This window comes from Puma concolor, chromosome B1 (assembly GCF_028749965.1).
Source record: "Puma concolor isolate L17-30 chromosome B1, mPumCon1.1.hap2, whole genome shotgun sequence".
In the NCBI taxonomy this organism is placed as follows: Eukaryota; Metazoa; Chordata; class Mammalia; order Carnivora; family Felidae; genus Puma; species Puma concolor.
In genome coordinates this window covers 116345028-116362480 of record NC_141670.1, presented here as the reverse complement: position 1 = coordinate 116362480, position 17453 = coordinate 116345028, and the positions used below count along the sequence as shown (strand labels likewise).

The 17453-nt window shown below is 40.3% G+C and overlaps 1 protein-coding gene across 6 annotated transcripts in view; it reads left to right on the top strand.

Moving 5' to 3' along the window:
* Nucleotides 1-17453, top strand: part of SGMS2 (sphingomyelin synthase 2) — a 172974-nt gene that overhangs the window by 113859 nt on the left and 41662 nt on the right. Inside the window, exon 2 of one of the 6 annotated variants that reach the window (XM_086704449.1) lies at nucleotides 5656-5757. The exons of the other annotated variants lie outside the window; for them this stretch is intronic. The gene's annotated coding sequence lies outside the window, so the exon portion shown is untranslated. The remainder of the gene's footprint in view (nucleotides 1-5655; nucleotides 5758-17453) is intronic. 6 annotated transcript variants of the gene reach the window in all.

The following is a 17453-nucleotide window of genomic DNA, read 5'->3' as shown; positions in this document are numbered from 1 at the left end:
GCTCCAGGCTCTGAGCCGTCAGCACAGAGCCGGACATGGGGCTCAAACCCCCACAAACCACGAGATCATGAGCTGAGCCGAAGTCGGACATTCAACCGACTGAGCCACCCAGGTGCCCCCAAACAAGTTTCTCACAAGAGAAGCAAACTGCTAATAACTAGTGAAGAAGCTAGAGGAAACAATCCTTAGAAATCTTAAGACCAAGGACAACAAAAGTGTGAGAGAGAAAAATAAAAACAGGAGGGAAATGGTCGCAGATCTAAAAGACTGGAATGGACTGGAACCTGGGGACTTCCTGAGCAGGAGACAAAGGGTCCGCATGGTTTAGCGCTGGAGAGTGACTCAGGGGTAGCTCGTCTGCTCCATCTGTTACCCTTCTCAGGTATGTACAGTATACTGTAGGATCCCAATGGTTTCAGCTGTAATGCTTACGTGTATCCTGAGGAGTTACTCTGCCTTCAAAGTCCTCTCTCCGTGACCAGAGGTGAACTCTCTAATAACAGCCTCCTCCCACATTTGCTTCCATCTTAGTTCATGCTTATCCGTGTCTCATTTCATTTTTACTTCTAGCTTCATTTTTATTTCAGAAGACAAGATTTTATTTGAGCAGGAGTAATCATAGCACATATGTACATGTTGCTTTAATTTTATGAACTATATAATTATGCCATATTTAACCAGAGAGGCTGGCCTCTTTGCTACCCAGTGGTACATTACCACAAATGGCATCTTGCTATAAAGAAAACTTTTAAGTTTCCAGGACAGAGTATTTTTATTTGCTTACCCCACGCACAGTGACCAAAATGAAAACTCGGGTTTATTATTTTTATCCTTAGTACATAATGATATTAAACAGACTTTGTGCTTATGATAAATGGTTGTTTTTTTTTTTTTTAAAGAGACTGTTAATATGGTAACTGATATTTGGAAGTTTGTGTTGGGAGATTTAGCCTCATCTTTTTAACTTTGTAATTATAATAACTCATGTTTATTTTAGAAAAACTTAAACCTGGATAAGAAGGAAATTTTGAATCACACATAAATCTATCACCTGTTGCATTTATGTTTACACATGCCACTTTATAGGATAGATAGGGTCATATACATATTATTGTTGTGTCCTCATGAATGCTCCTGAACCTCTTGTCCCTCCCCATTAAACACAGTAAGGAAGTATATTTCAGAATTCCACTGTGTCCATCCACCACAGTTTAAGCAATCCCCTATTGTTGGACACTTAGTTATTATCAGCTTTTTACTGTTGTTAATGTTCTTAGAAGCTCAGAGCTAAATCTTGGCTCACATTCTTAGGGTGTTTGTAAAATATAAGAAATGTATTTTACAGTGGTCCTGGAGAGGAGTTTGATGATTTGGGTTTTGTTTTTTAGCCAATTCAATATGTAAAAACGTGGTATCTCACTTTTTGATTTGGGTTGCTTTGCTCACCAATAAGGTTAGACACTTTCTTACTTTCTTTAAAATGTTTTTTAAATATTTATTTCTGAGAGAGAGAGAGAGAGAGAGAGAGCATGAGCATAAGCAGGGGAGGGGAGGGGCAGAGAGAGAGGGAGACACAATCTGAAGCAGGCTGTAGGCTCCCAGCTGTCAGCGCAGAGCCCAGTGTGGGGCTCGAACTCACAAACCGCGAGATCATGACCTGAGCCAAAGTTGGCTGCTTAACCAACTGAGCCACCCAGGCGCCCCGGCACTTTCTCCCTTTCAATATTAAAGTATAAAGGGGTTATTTTTTGTTGTTGTTGCAGAAGATATGAAAGCATTTCTTAAAGTTTCACTGTTGTGACCGTCTTGTCATTTCTTAGGACTTTTACTCGAAGGAGTTTAGGAGTTCAGCTGTAACAATAACACCTTTGTGTCATGAAGGAAAGGACTAGATTGGCAATCATTTCTTCACGGAAGACCTAACAGAAAAACTGTAGAAAGCAGAGATTGCAAGACACAGGGCTTTTTAATCTGTTGTTCAACCTCTCTAGCCTTAAAAAAATTTGACTCCTATTTCTGGGATGTTTTGAATGCAGCCTGTATTAGGCAGAGGGAAGTACAGAGTGACCTTTCAAGATATTTTAAATTTAAGGGTCTATAATTAGAAAACCCTATTTGAGTTCTCATAACACAATTTTACTCTTAAAGCACCCATCTGAATTGGTGGGTCGTTCCTGCCCCTCCTTTTCTCCTTCCCTCTCTCACTCGTATCTGCCATATGTACATCCACGGATTCTGCTTCTGAAAATATTCAAGGCATCAAATTTGTCGGTTTTATAATATTAAAATGCTTTCCTGTCGTCACCCCGCCCCACCCTTTATAGGATTACTTCAGTGACTTCCATAATTATCTGATTTGCAAGTAGCTTGCATGGGACTCTTCAGGATCATAGCTGGACTGTCTTACAAAGAGCGAGTTAGGCTGTGAACAAATAGTCATTGACTGTGTGCCAGGGACAGCAGAAAACCTGGCAGATATGGTCCCTTCCCTCATAGAGTTTACAGAAAAGAGACAAGTAAATCTTTACTAACAATTTACTGCATAATTAAAATTTCCACTGTTACGATGGAGAAAAAGAATAGAGTAATGTGGAGTTGGTGAACGGGGCCACAATCCAGTCTGGAAGAATCAAGAAAGCCTTCTTGGAGGAAATGATGCTTGTCCAAGGGTGCCTTAGGGATAAGTTATACACATCCTCTCTTGCTCTGCTTCCTTGCCTGCGAATTGCACGTGAATTTATCTATTTCTGTTTTCTTTGGTGGCTTTGACAATACCTCACAAGTATTAAAAGGAAAATACGTTGCCATAGTTAACAATTTGAAGATTAACACTATGTCAACTGAAGAAAGATGCTTAAACAACTAGCCTTAAAAACAGCATACTTTGCCTGATGGGTTGAAAAAGGTTGACAAACCACTGGGATACAGTCTTATCCATAGGACTTGGGGGGATAGTTCAGTGGCACCATAGATTGCACGTGAGGTGTGGGAATATCTGAAGGGACAAAGGTCCTTTTCTAGCTAAGGTTTTCTAATAACTAATTTTTTAAATAAAAACTTCTCTCTTTTTCAGCTGATATTTTACATTCCAACTTACATCACAATGAAATGTGCCTTAACCACAGTGGCTTTTGTCGTTTGGAAAATCTCCATGTTTTACTGCCAGGTAGAGCCTGGGATGACTATGACAAAAGGAATATTCTCTTAAATTGTTTAATCCCCTGAGACGATTATGGCTGTTCTTTGCCAGACAACAGCTCTCAAGTCCATTAGACTTAAAACCAGATGCTTCTAGGGAAAGTCGCTTTCAATGCATCAGGTTACTTAAGGTTTCTTTTTTTCTTTTTTTTTTTTTTTTTTAATATGACTGCATTTTGTCCATCTCCTGATGTTGGAGAATTTGTTTTACAAATCTGGAGCGGTCTCCTCCTCAGCTCTTATCAGAAGCATGGCTCAAGGAAATGGAAGTAAAGGATGCATTTCTGATGCAGGTGTATCCCTGAAACGAACCAGACCGTCAGAGCAGCTTATCTGTATCATGTTGCCTTGGCTTCCTACCAAAGAAACTCTAGAGAGTTCTGCTTTGGAATGTATGGAGGGATACCCTGGAAAACCATCATATGACGTCAGACGATGGTCTCCCTGGTCTGCGTTATTGCTTATGGCTGGCCTTCTGTGTAGAGACCCGCAGTGAGTGTATTTCTTGAGCTAAATGTCAAGAAAAGCTTTGGTCCCCTGGGGAATGAAACACGGCTCCCCACTTTGTCCCAACACATGCAGGTATGGTGATCCATACGCTGTCTCTCTGAGTTTAGAAAATTTTGTTTCGTCTCTCTTCCTTATACAAAGGAAGTGAGAACCTAACACACAGCCCAGCTCGGCATGAGCTTTTGTCACATTGTAGGACTTGGTACATTCTGTTACCTCATCTCTATTTTAGTTATTTAACAGTAGTACACAATATGCCAGGTGCTATTTCTGAGCTCCATAAATATGAATTCCTTCAATCCTCTTAAAGACCCCATGGAGTTAGTTGCTATCCCACTTGTAGACCAGGAAACTGAGGCACAGAGAGGTTAAGTATCATTCCTGGAGTCACACAGGTGCTGATTGTGAAGTTAGGTGTCAGAGCCCTTGTTCATAAGCCACCCCCACCTCCCAGCTTTGTTACCTTAACAGTGATTGCTTACCAGGAGCAGGTGCGACAATATTCAGTCACAGGCAATACCTCTCCCTCTTCCACTCTATCTTGTGACCAAGAACCCCTGGTCTGGATCTACCTCACTCTGATTCTACGTTACTCTTCTTATAGTAGCATTTTCTTTTGTAAGTTATATCATTTACTTTATTCCTTTAGGAAGTCATGCATAGTACGTATATTTCAAATTACAGTAAATCATAAACTTTGGTGGCATTTTTTAAAACTGTGTCTTAACATGCTACTACGTTAGCATGTGTACATAAGAGTTTTTGGAATAGTAACCATGAATTTGCATTCTGCCATCCACCCCCTCTTTACCCATTCTTCTTTTTGACAAGGGGGCACTTTTTTTTTTTTTATTTATTTTTGAGTGAGAGAGAGAGCGTGCATGAGCAGGTGGGGGAGGGGCAGAGAGAAAGAGGAGGAGAGAGAAATCCCAAGCGGGCTCCACACCACCAGCATGGAGCCTGGTGTGGAGCTCGAACTCAGGACCCGTTAGATCGTGACCTGAACTGAAGTCGGAGGCTTAACTGACTGAGCCACCCAGGCGCCCCAATAAGGAGACGTATTTTAAGTTTGACTAGATGAAAGGCACCATGTTAGCTATGTAATTGAAAAAAAAATCTGCAAGCCAAATATATTATTATGTCATGAATACCAAGTTATAAACAGTTACAGTCTATTTTAAAAATCCATGAAAAGGTTGCAGCAGCTGTATGTATTTCAAAGAGAGTCTTCCACCATTTTGTGTGGAAGTGACCAAGTGTGCACCCCACAGCAGCCTGGGGTTCCTGGATGCTTATTTTGCCCTGTGTGTAGGCAGTCCCTCCACCTGGCCCGTAAAACCCTCGATGACCTGGCCTCTGCCCTCCACTGTGCTTTGGTCCTCCTCTGATCACAGTGCTTCAGCATTGCATGCATGACTTTCCAGTCTTTAAACCGCCTGGCTCATTCCTGCCTCAGGGCTTTTGAACCAGCTGCTCCTTTGGCCTGGAGTGCTCTTCTTCCTTGGCTGCCCAACCCCCTCCTCCCCCACAATTACTGTCTTAAATAGCATCCTCTGCATCCCTGACCACTTGCTCTAAATGAGCCACACCAACCTTGCTGTGATTCTGATTGACTTCTCTCAGTAGCATTTATCACAGTCTTCTTGTTTATCTATGTGTTTGTTGGCACATTTCCACGTGCGCATCACAAGGGACAGGAATCTGCCCACCTTCATTGCTCCACCTCTGAACAGGGTCTGGCAGGTATTAAATGTCAGGGGAATGACTGGCCAAGAGTTGCATTTCTCCTCCTGAAATGCTGGTACCTGTTAGAGTCCGTGTTCTCCTGGTGACTCTTCCAGGAGGACAGTATTAGCTCTTTATTTCGCCTCCATCCCCAGAAAACCAACAAAACATAACAACAAAGCATCTTTCTTATTGAACCTCTCACTCTTCCCGTCCTTTTAGAGCTGTCAGCCTCTGCCCTATACCACTCTTCGCAGAAAGGATCTGCTAGGAGACCTGCTGCATGAACCAGGGTGGGGCTCAGCGTGCTACCATTTGCAAACAGTAGGTTCAGTGCTTCCTGGTGCGAGATCATAAGTACGATTTGCATCAGCTGACGGTTGGTTACCTACCAGTTGTCCTGAAACTTCTCTGTCTTCCCTTTCCAGTTAAAACATTCCATTAATGCCTTAACTGAGAATGTCCTCAGGAAAGTCTTAGAGTTCATGCTGATCCAGGTGCTGGCATGTTTCCTCACTCATTGGATTGTTGCCTTAAATGACAGTAAGAGATAGAGGGAGCACCAAAACCTCCTAATCTCTCTGCATTACTAATGGCCAAAAGACAGCACTCAGGAACCACCTCAAGCGTGCATTAAGAAAATGCTTCAAAGGTACATCAGTCAGGTGTGCACCTATTTAGCCACATTACTGAAATTACTACTAGCAGAGTTATTTGGTTTTTATAGTCATTTAAACCAAGGTTAGAAAGGCATGGTAGTCATACCCCTTCTGGACTCACTGAGGAGGAAACTTTCTCTTTTAGGATTGACATTGTGCAATTCAGTTCACTGTCTAGACTGATTTGAATTTAATTTGAAGGAGAATTTTATTTCTAACTAAAAAGAGCAGTAACATTTTTAATGCAAAATATTTTCTCTATGCTGCTTGTGGGCAGGCACCTTACGATTGGGGGTTCATTGGTTCTTTTAGCCATTCTTTTTTTTATCATTACTAATTAGTGTGGTGTTTGCCTAAAAAGACTTCAGCCCTGAGATGGACTCCAAGGCCTTATAATCCCAAGTTAATTAAAAATAAATTTTTATGAATATTTAAGAGTCCTCGTTCAGCACAGCATTCTATAGGCTTGTTTGTCTTCTGTAAAATTCAAAATAATCCTAGGAATGTTGCTAGGATTAGAATGCCTATATAGAGCCAATACTGGGCATGACAACTATTTCTAAATATTTGACCCCGATGATATCTCCCTCTTTGTCTGGTAGTGTCTGTTCCATTGAAGCTAGATGAAGAAAAGAATTCATTTATTCAACAAATACTTACTGAGCAATTTCTGTGTGCCAGGCGCTCTGTTCAGTGTTGCAAATAAGGCAGTGTACAAAACAAAATCCCTGCTTTCAGAAATTGAGCTTTTAAGAAGCTCCCAAATTTCCTCAGCAGGCATATGTTCAAAGGGAGGCGTAGAGAGCTTAATTCACTGTCAGCTGTCCTGGGGAGACCCCCTTCAAGATGGCAGGCAGACTCAAGATGCAAAGGAGAGAGCGGGAACCGGATTTGGAAAAGAAGATAAAGCAATCTTATGTTCTAGTTTAACCACTGCAGAAATACAGAAGCCTATTAAAAAAACACACGCATGCAAAAAGGTGCCAAGGGATATGACTTGGACTTAGAAAAGACAGAAGGGTTACATGTCAAGGGTGTCATTTTAATATATTTTTTTTAGGTTCACAGATTCTGCCCCAATTCTGCCTCCACTACCCTCTCCCAGCCTGTTATTAGGGGCCCATGCATCCTTCCCGAGTTTCTGCATACACAGACAATATGAATGTGGTTTCATATTTGCCCTTTTCATAAAGTAAAAGATAGTAAACTGTACTTCTGTACAATGTATGTTTTTCTCCTAACATATGTAGGAGGGTTTAACAAATCAGTACTAAAAGAGCTTCCTCGTTCTTTTTTTTTTTCCCCCTCAACAGTTACAGAGTAGTCCATTGTATGGATGTACCACAATTTAAATAGTGACCTATTGATGGACACTTGGGTTGTGGCCAGTCCTTTGCTCTTAAACAATGCCACAATAAATAACTTTGTACATAGGTTATTCTGCGTGTACACAATTATATTCCAGAGCATATAATTTGCAGAGCAGAACTGCAGGTCATAAGGTGTATGTATAATTTTCATAAGATATCTTGTCAGATTGCCTGCCAGAGGGAGTTTTTCTTATTCACATCCCTACTAGAAACTTGTGAAGGGTACCTGTTATCTGGGTCTGGATTTTATTGCCAATCTGGTAGGCTAAATGGTTTCTGAGAGTAGTTTCAATGTAGGAACACTATTTGTTCAGATTTTTCAGTGGTATTTTGGAAAAGAAGATGCTCAGAAAAGTAAATAGGACTAGAATTCAGCTTTTTTTTTTTTTTTTATTGTACAAAAGGCTGTCTTAAATCTTCCGTTACGTAATTTAAGATCATGGTTGTCTACATTAAAAATGCTACATTTTAAATACTGAAAGTATATAGGATAAAAGTGCTTCTCAGGCTCACGATGTACCTAGGTGACCTGCTAAGAGTAAGACCTTTCTCCTATAATTTGGTCTTATATTGCTAATTGAGATCAGATGGAGAGACTGCTCTCCCTAGAGGCCTGCTTGCACCCTTGGCCCCTTGACTGGCGTCTGGGAACAGCTTTGGGGAGGGTTCCCATCATTCCCTCGTTAGCGTGGCTCACTGTGCCTAAACTGTGCAAACAGTGCAGTTTCTGTTGAATACCCACTTGCATTCCAGGAGTGTGGAATTTGGGTACATGCCCAACAGCAGGTTTCTCTATGACCAGCCCCAGTAAAAATCCCAGACACTGAGTCACTAATGAGCTTCCCTGGTAGATGATATTTCACAGGTGTTGGCACAACTCAGTCAGTGCCAGGCAATTAAGCACAACCTGTGTGATACCAGTGGGAGAGGACCCTTGGAAGCTTGCTACTGATCACCTCTGGACTTCATCCCATGTGCCTTCTCCCTTTGCTGACTCTCTAGCCTCATGCTGTAACAAATCATAGCCATGAGTAGAACTACAGGCAGGGTCCTGGGAGTCCTCCTAGTGAATCACTGAACTGGAAGTGGTCTTGCACTATAGCTCAATCAGCTCTAAAAGACTTTAATACTCTGAGGTGTTCGTGGTGAGTGACACAAATATTGTTAGCATGCAGTTAATCGACCTCCGGCATTATATCTTGACTCGTAGTCTGTGTTCTCTTGTAAAATGTATAATTCCTCAGATTTCTGAACACTGATTTAGCATTTACATCTAACAAATGGAGGCAGCAAGAAGGCGGCTGATATCAGAGGGTTAGACATTTAATGGTGAATCCACAACTGGTTCTTTGGTCTTCCCAATGTCTACATTTAGGCTTCAACACCTTTTGCTTTAATTTTCTATAATTTGATTATTAAATAAATGGATTTACTCAAATTCCTTTGGACTCATGACCATAGAAGTATAGTTAGGCAGTGTGATTTCTATGCTCTGATTCTGAAGTTCTGAAGCTTATCTGCAAATCGTCCTGGAAACTTTGCTTAGGACAGCGGATCTTTGTCCAAATAGACATAAGGCCCAAAGATGGAAATAAAGCTTATTTTTGAATAATCATACAACTTTAGCATCCCACTTTAAATTTTAAATATTCAAATGGGAAACTGATAAGTGTTAAACAGAAAGATGTACAGTATTTGTGTAAGCTACTTTTCTTCAATAGATGGCTTCTAAAGAAAAGTGTTTATAGTGTTTAGAAATATTAAATGTAGTCTACAGCAATGGTTCTTAATGCTTGCAGTTGGTTGACTGGCATGTGTTTGATGACAGCGACCAAGATTGAATGACATCGTGGCAGCTGCTGCTCTTGGCCACATATAGTACCTCATGCCATTTACACAGCAACGGTATGAGGTAGCTACTTTTAAGTCCACTCGGAGACAGAGGGTTTAAGGACTTGCCCAAAGTTAAGTATTGGGTAGAACGTGATAGAATTAGAATTTGAATCTGAGTCCTCTCCACAGGCTGAGTGCTTAGCCACTCTCTTTCCAGGTCACATGGTAACATCTCACTGGCTCTACAGGAAACAGGTTACATGAAGAATCTCATACATTCACCCTTGGGTAGAGGAGTGACCTATTCATTTTCTGCTGAGTGTAAGAAATGCTCATCTCCTTGGTTTCTAAGTGTCAGGAATCCTAAGTGGGATCCTCATAAATTACAAAACTGAGCGTGTCCCTGATCCCATCATCCTGGGGCAAAATCCAAATATCATAAAAAGGTCTTATCAGGTTCTTCAGGAGCCTGCCTTTCTCCATTTCAGCCAAGCTGACTTTCCTTCTGTTCCCATCCATACTAACCACATTCTCCTTTGTTCCTGAAGGCCTTTGCATATACTATTTCTCTGCCTTAAATAACCCCACCCCACCTTGCCTGATTTTTCTTCACTTTTCAGATCTGAGTTGAGAGGCCCTTTCTTCCAGGAAGCCTTACCTGATCTTTCCTAACTAAGGGGTATACCTTTGCAAGGTGTTCCTAGAGTCTTCTCCCTATGTTATAGTTACTTGTTTTTCTGACAGCAAGCTCTGTAAAGGCAGGGACAATGTCTGTCTGGTTCACCTGATGCTAATGAAAGTTCTTTTGTGACTGAAACTTGCATGAAGCAGATGGTCAGCAACAAATTCATGAGCTTAAATCCTATGCTTTCTGCTGGCACTTTCATTTCCCAAGCATAGCTCCATTTTGGGACTCTGAAGAACAGAGCTTACTCTCTATCCCCAGTTATATGCACAAGCCCAAACATGTGGGCTCCAGCAGGTTCACTTACCAACTACGGACCTCAAATTGGGCGAACCTGCTTTAGGCATGGTTAAGGACTTCAAAATACTTTGGAGAGCAATTTATCCCCATATTGCTTGCCAGTAGTAATTGTAACCAATTAGCCAGTTCTGGATAATGAAGGCATCTTTTTCTTAAGCCTGCCATGGAGTTTGGCAGACTTCAAGAAGTTTTTAGATATGGAAAGATTTTTTTTTCCCTAAAATATGCCTTTCAAAAAAGTTTTGGAGAAAATTTTTGGAGAAAAGTTTTAACATATGTTTAAGATGAAAATCTTTGCCAAGTACATTTATGTATCCCTTTTATACCTATCGAGAACAAAATAAAATTTATATCCTGTATTAGATTTTAATAGTACTTATAGATACCAGGCATACTGGAACCCCTTTGTTAGGATGAATATTACTTAGTGCAGGGAAGAAAAAAGAAAACTTCCTAAACTACATTTGTACCCTTCAGTCTATAAGCAATATGTCCATAAGTCCAATAAATTAGGATTCAGGACTTCCCCATCAAGATTAGAGGTGCCATTTAGGTACACTCTTAGGTCTTACTCTCCATGTCTATAGCAGGCATGGCTGAAAAGAAGGACCAAAAAAAACACCCACAGTCTGGTATATGTGTATGTGTGTGTCTTTTTTGAAGCTACTTTTCCTCCTTTGAATATTTAATAAATAGAAATCACTAGGAGAAATGGTGGGTCTGTAAAATATTAGGGGAATAGTAATAACTGCTGGAGAATTTACATGAAGTACAAGTCCAGAGTGTTTTATTCTGGAGCGTTTTGGCTAAAGCATGCATGCTAACTTAAATTTGAAGGCAAAGATCAGTGAGGTGACCGTAGGCCCGCTATGACCTCTCCATATATTCATATTCTGTTTGAAAGTAAATCCCTTCAAGTCTGATGCTACTTATATTTGGTCATCAATTCTTTCAGGTAATAAAGACAGGTATGTGTGTAAGTGTAAAAGTTTTTCTGGCCTAGAATGTGGCCCACCAAATGAGTCAACTCTATTTTCCTGAAAAAATTCTTAAGTATGAGGTCAAAATTAGTGATTCATCGCTGTTTAGGAATATGTTATATTAACTGAATTCATGAAAGGACTAAGTTCTCAGAGGGATGGCGTGTAACTTCCACGACTGCATATAATTTCAATTCACTTTTACATGTAAGAATTTTGTAATTACTTTTGTCTTGAACTTTTTCCTTTAGAACTCAGTGGGGAAAATAATGTAGCCTGTATTTCAGCTACAAAGGATCTGTTGATTCTATGCACAGCATACTATATTTTGAATTCCCTGACTTGGAGAGAATTGAAGGGGCCTATACTAACAGTGGCATGTGAGAAGGAACAGTGTCAAGGTTAAACATGAAATCAACCGTCTAGGGCCGGGAGGAGGTCATGCTGAATAAATATCTGCCCTGGGTCTGAGTGTACCTGTGTGTGAGTCACCTTCCTCCTGCCAAACACAAACAGGTTACTAGGCAACAGGAGTGATTCAGACACTCTGGACACCTCACCATAGTGAAATGTCCATCCACAATATTTCCAGGAAATGTCCCTCTTATAAGTCACTGGGGAGTGGGATAAACATTCACACAGGCACTGAAGGCATCAGATGACCTAGAGCTCAAAGCTGTGGGTTAGAAGGTGGGGCTGGCTAATATTTGAAAGGAAATCACCTCAACGGGCAAACAGACTGTTACCTGCATGGTAACTGGGGAGGAAGGGTGGAGGAGGGAAAGATGAGATCTCTCTCCCCAGAAGGATTCATGAGGAAGGAAATCCGTTTCTCTTAAGGAAAAAAATAGCACATTCCTAATTGTGGAAATAGACCAAAATCTCAGAGAATCACAACGTAGCATAGTGGCTAAGAAGAGCATGGACTCTGGAGCCAGATTACTTGGATTCAAATCTTCTGGGCCACGTGCTAGATTTCTGGGTTTCACTTCCTCATGCCAGAGATGGAGGTGATAATGGTACCTACCCCACGAAGTGGGTGTGCATGTTAACAGGCACATGTGGTAATAACACTAAATATTATTAACATTAATATCTGGGAAGCACCAGTGTCTATTATCATAAGCTCTGGTGAGTTACCGTGCTTCCCCTCCTCTAGACAACTCCCTAAGGGGCAGGGGCAGAATTGTGAAGGAATGAAGGAAAACCCAAAAAGGAGAACTTTTATTTTACTTTATTTTTCTTTAAAAAAATGGTTTTTTAATGTTTATTTTGAGAGAGAGGGAGAGACAGCGCATGAGCAGGGAAGGGGCAGAGAAAGAGGGAGACACAGAATCCACAGCAGGTTCCAGGCTCTGAGCTGTCAGCACAGAGCCCGACGTGGGGCTCGAACTCACGAATGAACGGTGAGGTCATGACCTGAGGCGAAGTCGAATGCTTAATTGACTAAGCCATCCAGGTGCCCCAAGGAGAACTTTTAAGGAATCATTTATGCTTTTATCATTTTGAGAGCTGCAATTAATAAAAATTATAATTATAGCATCCTTTAAGAAAGTTATCCAACGGTTTTCAGCATTATGTACTTTGAAAGTTATTTATATATTGAAAACCTACATCAGGATTATGCAGGGAGAGGGGGATATAATCACAGAGGTTCCTTGTGGGGTTCTGAGGCATCTATAATGTTCTGAAGCAACATACACGAGTTTTTGTGTTCTATTTCTTATACCTTATGCTATGTCCCCCTTATATGAGATACATTATAATAAGGATTGAAGTCACACTAAGTAAAGCATCATAAGTTGGGTGAAATTTTTGGGCTTTGTAGCATGTATGGAAATCCTAATTATGCGGACACGTTATTAACTCCTTTAGGAGGTTCTTTGGAGAACAGGGAGATAGATCTGGTGTCTTTGAATGTGTGAGCTGATACATTCATTCACGGCCACTCTAATGCTGTAGAAGCCAGGCACTTGGTTGGTGGCCAGCCATACTGCCACAAGGCAGACGTGGACTGCCCTTGAACCTCCCACCCCAGCAGAGATAACCTGCAGTAGGTGCAAACTGCAAACCCTCCAGAACTAGACTAAAGAAGTGGGAGGAGCTTCTGTAAAGGGAGGAAGCCATGGCATTAACCCCAATTACATCTCTGCAGAGTTCTAACTTCCCTTGAATTTATTCCTTGAAGGAAAACAGAGTGTTACCAGACTCTGTTGAGAATATGTTGCTGCCCTTTGGCCTAGTGGGACAGCAGTGCCTGGAGGATGTTCGATCATCTGTAGCGATTCAGCAGTGCTGTGAGGGAGTTGTGAGATAGGAACCTTTCTTCTTCCTGAACTTGTAGAGAGGCTCTCTCTGGTTTTGTCAGGTGGGAGTGTTTCCCAAGGAAGGATCTGCCATAAAATCAACAGGATGAAAGGGATTGGGGTGGGGGGGTGGCTCTCAGGATTATCTCAAAGGCTAGCCATATTCATTCATTAAAATTATTTCAATGCCCTGGCCAACGGTACACCTAAGTAACTAACACCATTTTATTCAGCAACTATAAAGATGTGTTACCAAAACAACAGCCTAGTGACTTAAGGTTAACTTTTGGATCTCTATAAAAAGTAGGAGACATGCCTATTTAGCTCTAAAATTTTCTGACTTTTCTTGAAGCCACAGTAGTGCTCATGAAATTTAGCACTGAATGGTAGAATCCATTTTATATGCAGTCTCATACCTTGAATAACATCCTGAGTGTAGAATGTTGATTTGGGGAAATGTTTTTAAGCTTGGCTTTATAACGAACCTAGAGTTTTTTCTATCAATTTAGATTTTCAGTCTTCATCAGGAATCTTTGTTACTTGGTGGAAAACTGTATTAACCATTCATAAAAGATTACTGAGCGTATATAACTTATTTTCAAAAATAGAAGCCATAAATCATGTTTCAAATGGTTCAAAAACTTTGATGGAGCTCACTTTATTTTAAAATTTGAGGGAAGACTTTGATATTTTAATTAAGAAAGCTCTAATATGTGGGGCGCCTGGGTGGCTCAATTGGTAAAATGTCCCACTTTGGCTCAGGTCATGATCTCATGGTTCATGAGTTCAAACCCCACATTGGGCTCTGTGCTGTCAGCATGGAGCCTGCTTCAGATCCTCTGCCCTCCTTTCGGTCTCTGCCCCTGTCCCGCTGGCTCACACACACGCCCTCTTCTTTCTCTCTCTTTCTCCCTCAAAAAGAAATTAACATAAGAGAAAGAAAGAAAGAAAGAAAGAAAGAAAGAAAGAAAGAAAGAAAGAAAGAAAGAAAGAAAGAAAGAAAGAAAGAAAGAAAAAGAAAGAAAGAAAAGCTCTAATACGTGACCCTCTGCATGTCCAATATTTGGTTCAGCATGTGTGTGTTTTCTGTCTGTATGTGTCTGTGTGTATGGTTGTGGGTGTGTATGTGTGTGATGTCTGAGGTTAACACTGAAATAATAGTCTGCTAACCAGAAAAAAAAAAAAAAAATCAAATCAATGATTGCTAATCCATTACCAGAGAAGTCTAGTCTTACTTGATATTGTAAGTTGTCTGCCTTTAAACAGACATTCTATTAATGCTAGTAGAATAGTTTAGCTCTTTAAATCAAGATATACTTTTTCAAGTTACTTGGAATATTTTTAATTCTCAATGTTAAATATTTTACAACTGTTCCTGGTTTAACACTATATAGTTTACACTAACTTGTATTAGATTATTTCTTAATTTTGGATCTGCATCCATATAATGGTCAATTGGTATAATAAAGCATAATACTTGGTTCTTTTGCATCTTTTGGTATTGGCCTCTGAGCTCACCCAATAACTTTGTGTTCTTTACCTTGCATCTAATTTAACCATCATTTGTTCTATGTGATGTGACCTTTCACTACAATCTTATAAAGTTATTTTCTTCAGTTTTGATGTCTTATTTCTTCTTTAATTAACCTGAAATCAGGAGCTCTTTGTTGAGATCTTATTTAATTGGCTTCAGCCCTGGTACAAAAAGGGTTCTCCATCAGCCCCCACCCCCACCCTGCTATAGACTTCTTACTCCATTTAGACAGCTAAGTAGTGAATGGAACCTAATGGATGTTTCTTCCATGAATTTATTTCCCTTTTCATGTGGCATATATTGACAAATATTATTTCTTATCATAAGGAACAAAGATAAACCATATTTTTATTGTAATATGCCAATGGCCAATCATTTGGCATAGTTCCTTATTTGAGAATGTCAGAGAGGTAAGGCAGAAGGAACTGAGGACCAAAGAGATTGCTTCACTTCTTATCAAGTGGTAGAGTCGGGGTTAGAACCTGGACTTTAGGATTCTAAGATATTAATTACCATGTAAGTTCAACTTGTATTTAATTTGCTTCTGATATTATCAAGAACATGTTGTAGGGGTTGTGGTTGTTGAGTAAACTTTTATTGTTCATTATCTTAATAAACCCCTATGGACTGTTACCCATAAATTATCTATATCAAGCTAATTAAAATATCAAACATTTTTATATCTTTGACAGAATCAATTTCTCGCTCATAGGACCAATCTCATGGTGGTGTTTTGACCTCTAAGAGGAATTACCTAGAGCATCTGATGTCTAGTTCATTCTTTATCCATAAGTTACCTTACCCTACTTCTTTATGTGAGAAATGGGACTTTTGTTTGCCTTCTTTTAGCTGTCTTTGTTGAGATCGCTAATGCATCTTTGCTTTCTTTTTATGGGATATATTTTTTAAGTGCGTTTATGTATTTTGAGAGAGAGCGTGCATGCATGCACACATGCTGGGGAGGGACAGAGAGAGAGAGAGAGAGAGAGGGAGAGAGAGAATCCCAAGCAGGATCTGTGCTATCAGTCCCCCTGATGTGGGACTCAATCTCTCCAAACATGAGATCATGACCTGAACTGAACCAGGAATTGGACCCTCAACTGACTGAGCCACCCAGGTGCCCTGGGATGATATATTTTTTTAATGTGGCAAAAGGTCTTAGAAATAAAATAATGGGACTCTATTAAATGAAACTGAAACCCAACATTGCTAAATTATGTACCCAGGATTAGTCATGGCTTATTTGTGACCAAATACATAGAGATAAGGATTCTGGTCTATTCTGATCCAGGACCTTGCCATGGTACCATTACTTTTTAAAATTTTAGCCACAGAACCCAGGTTTCAGATGAGATTTTGGGTTACCCCTCCAAAATAGAAAAGCAGAGTTTCTCTAGTTGAAGATGGGTCTGCATGGTCTCCCTGAGACTGTGCACTGTAATGTACTTCTTTCTTTCCAGTATAGTACACAGCACAGATAAAATGCATGGCCCTTCTCCACCCTTAGCACAACAAACTAAACCTGACCTGGTTCTGCTTTCCTGGAGCATTTCTGTCCCCTGTATCTCAAAGAGAATATCAATGAAAAAGTTGGGGGGGTGGGCACAGATGGTTGAGCATCTGACTCTTGATCTCAGCTCAGGTCTTGATCTCAAGGTCATGAGTTCAAACCCCTGCACTGGGCTCCATGCTGGATGTGAAGCCTACTTGGGGGGAAAAAAAATGAAAAAGTTGGAGGAGGTGAGTTGACCGAGCGTGGGAGTCACAGCTATAAAGGAAATGTCAGGTCTTCCCCTTTGACTCTGGAACATTTTTACTCTGTGTCCAGAGGAAGTGGCAGAGGAGATCTGGCTATGAGAACCTACTATCTCTATGGTTGGCTCTTCAGATTTGGTAGGGGTTCACATTTCCTTTTCTTTGCTGAAGCCGTGTGCTCATTTGTAGATGTTTTTTCTCAAAAAGTGGCAAAATGACATACTAAATTAGAACCATGTAAGTACCAAATGCTGGCTCCACTACTTAGTAGCTGGTGACCTTGGCTAATTCACTTAACTTCTATGTGCTCATTTGTAAAATATGGGTAATAATAATACCGATCAGAGTTGTGGTGAAGATTAAATAAGTAAAGCAATTAGAATAGTCTTGGGGAAATAATAAATACTACATAAGTGTTAGCTACCGCTCTTAGTCTTAAGTCTACACTATATAAATTTAAATCATTAATAGGATACAAATTCAAAAAATTTTCAACACTTAAATATTCCAACCTAGCATTAACTAAACTATTAATTAAATAGTTATTTATTTTCTTGGCAGAGAGAATCTAGCATAATAGGGGTAAATCCCAGCTAGC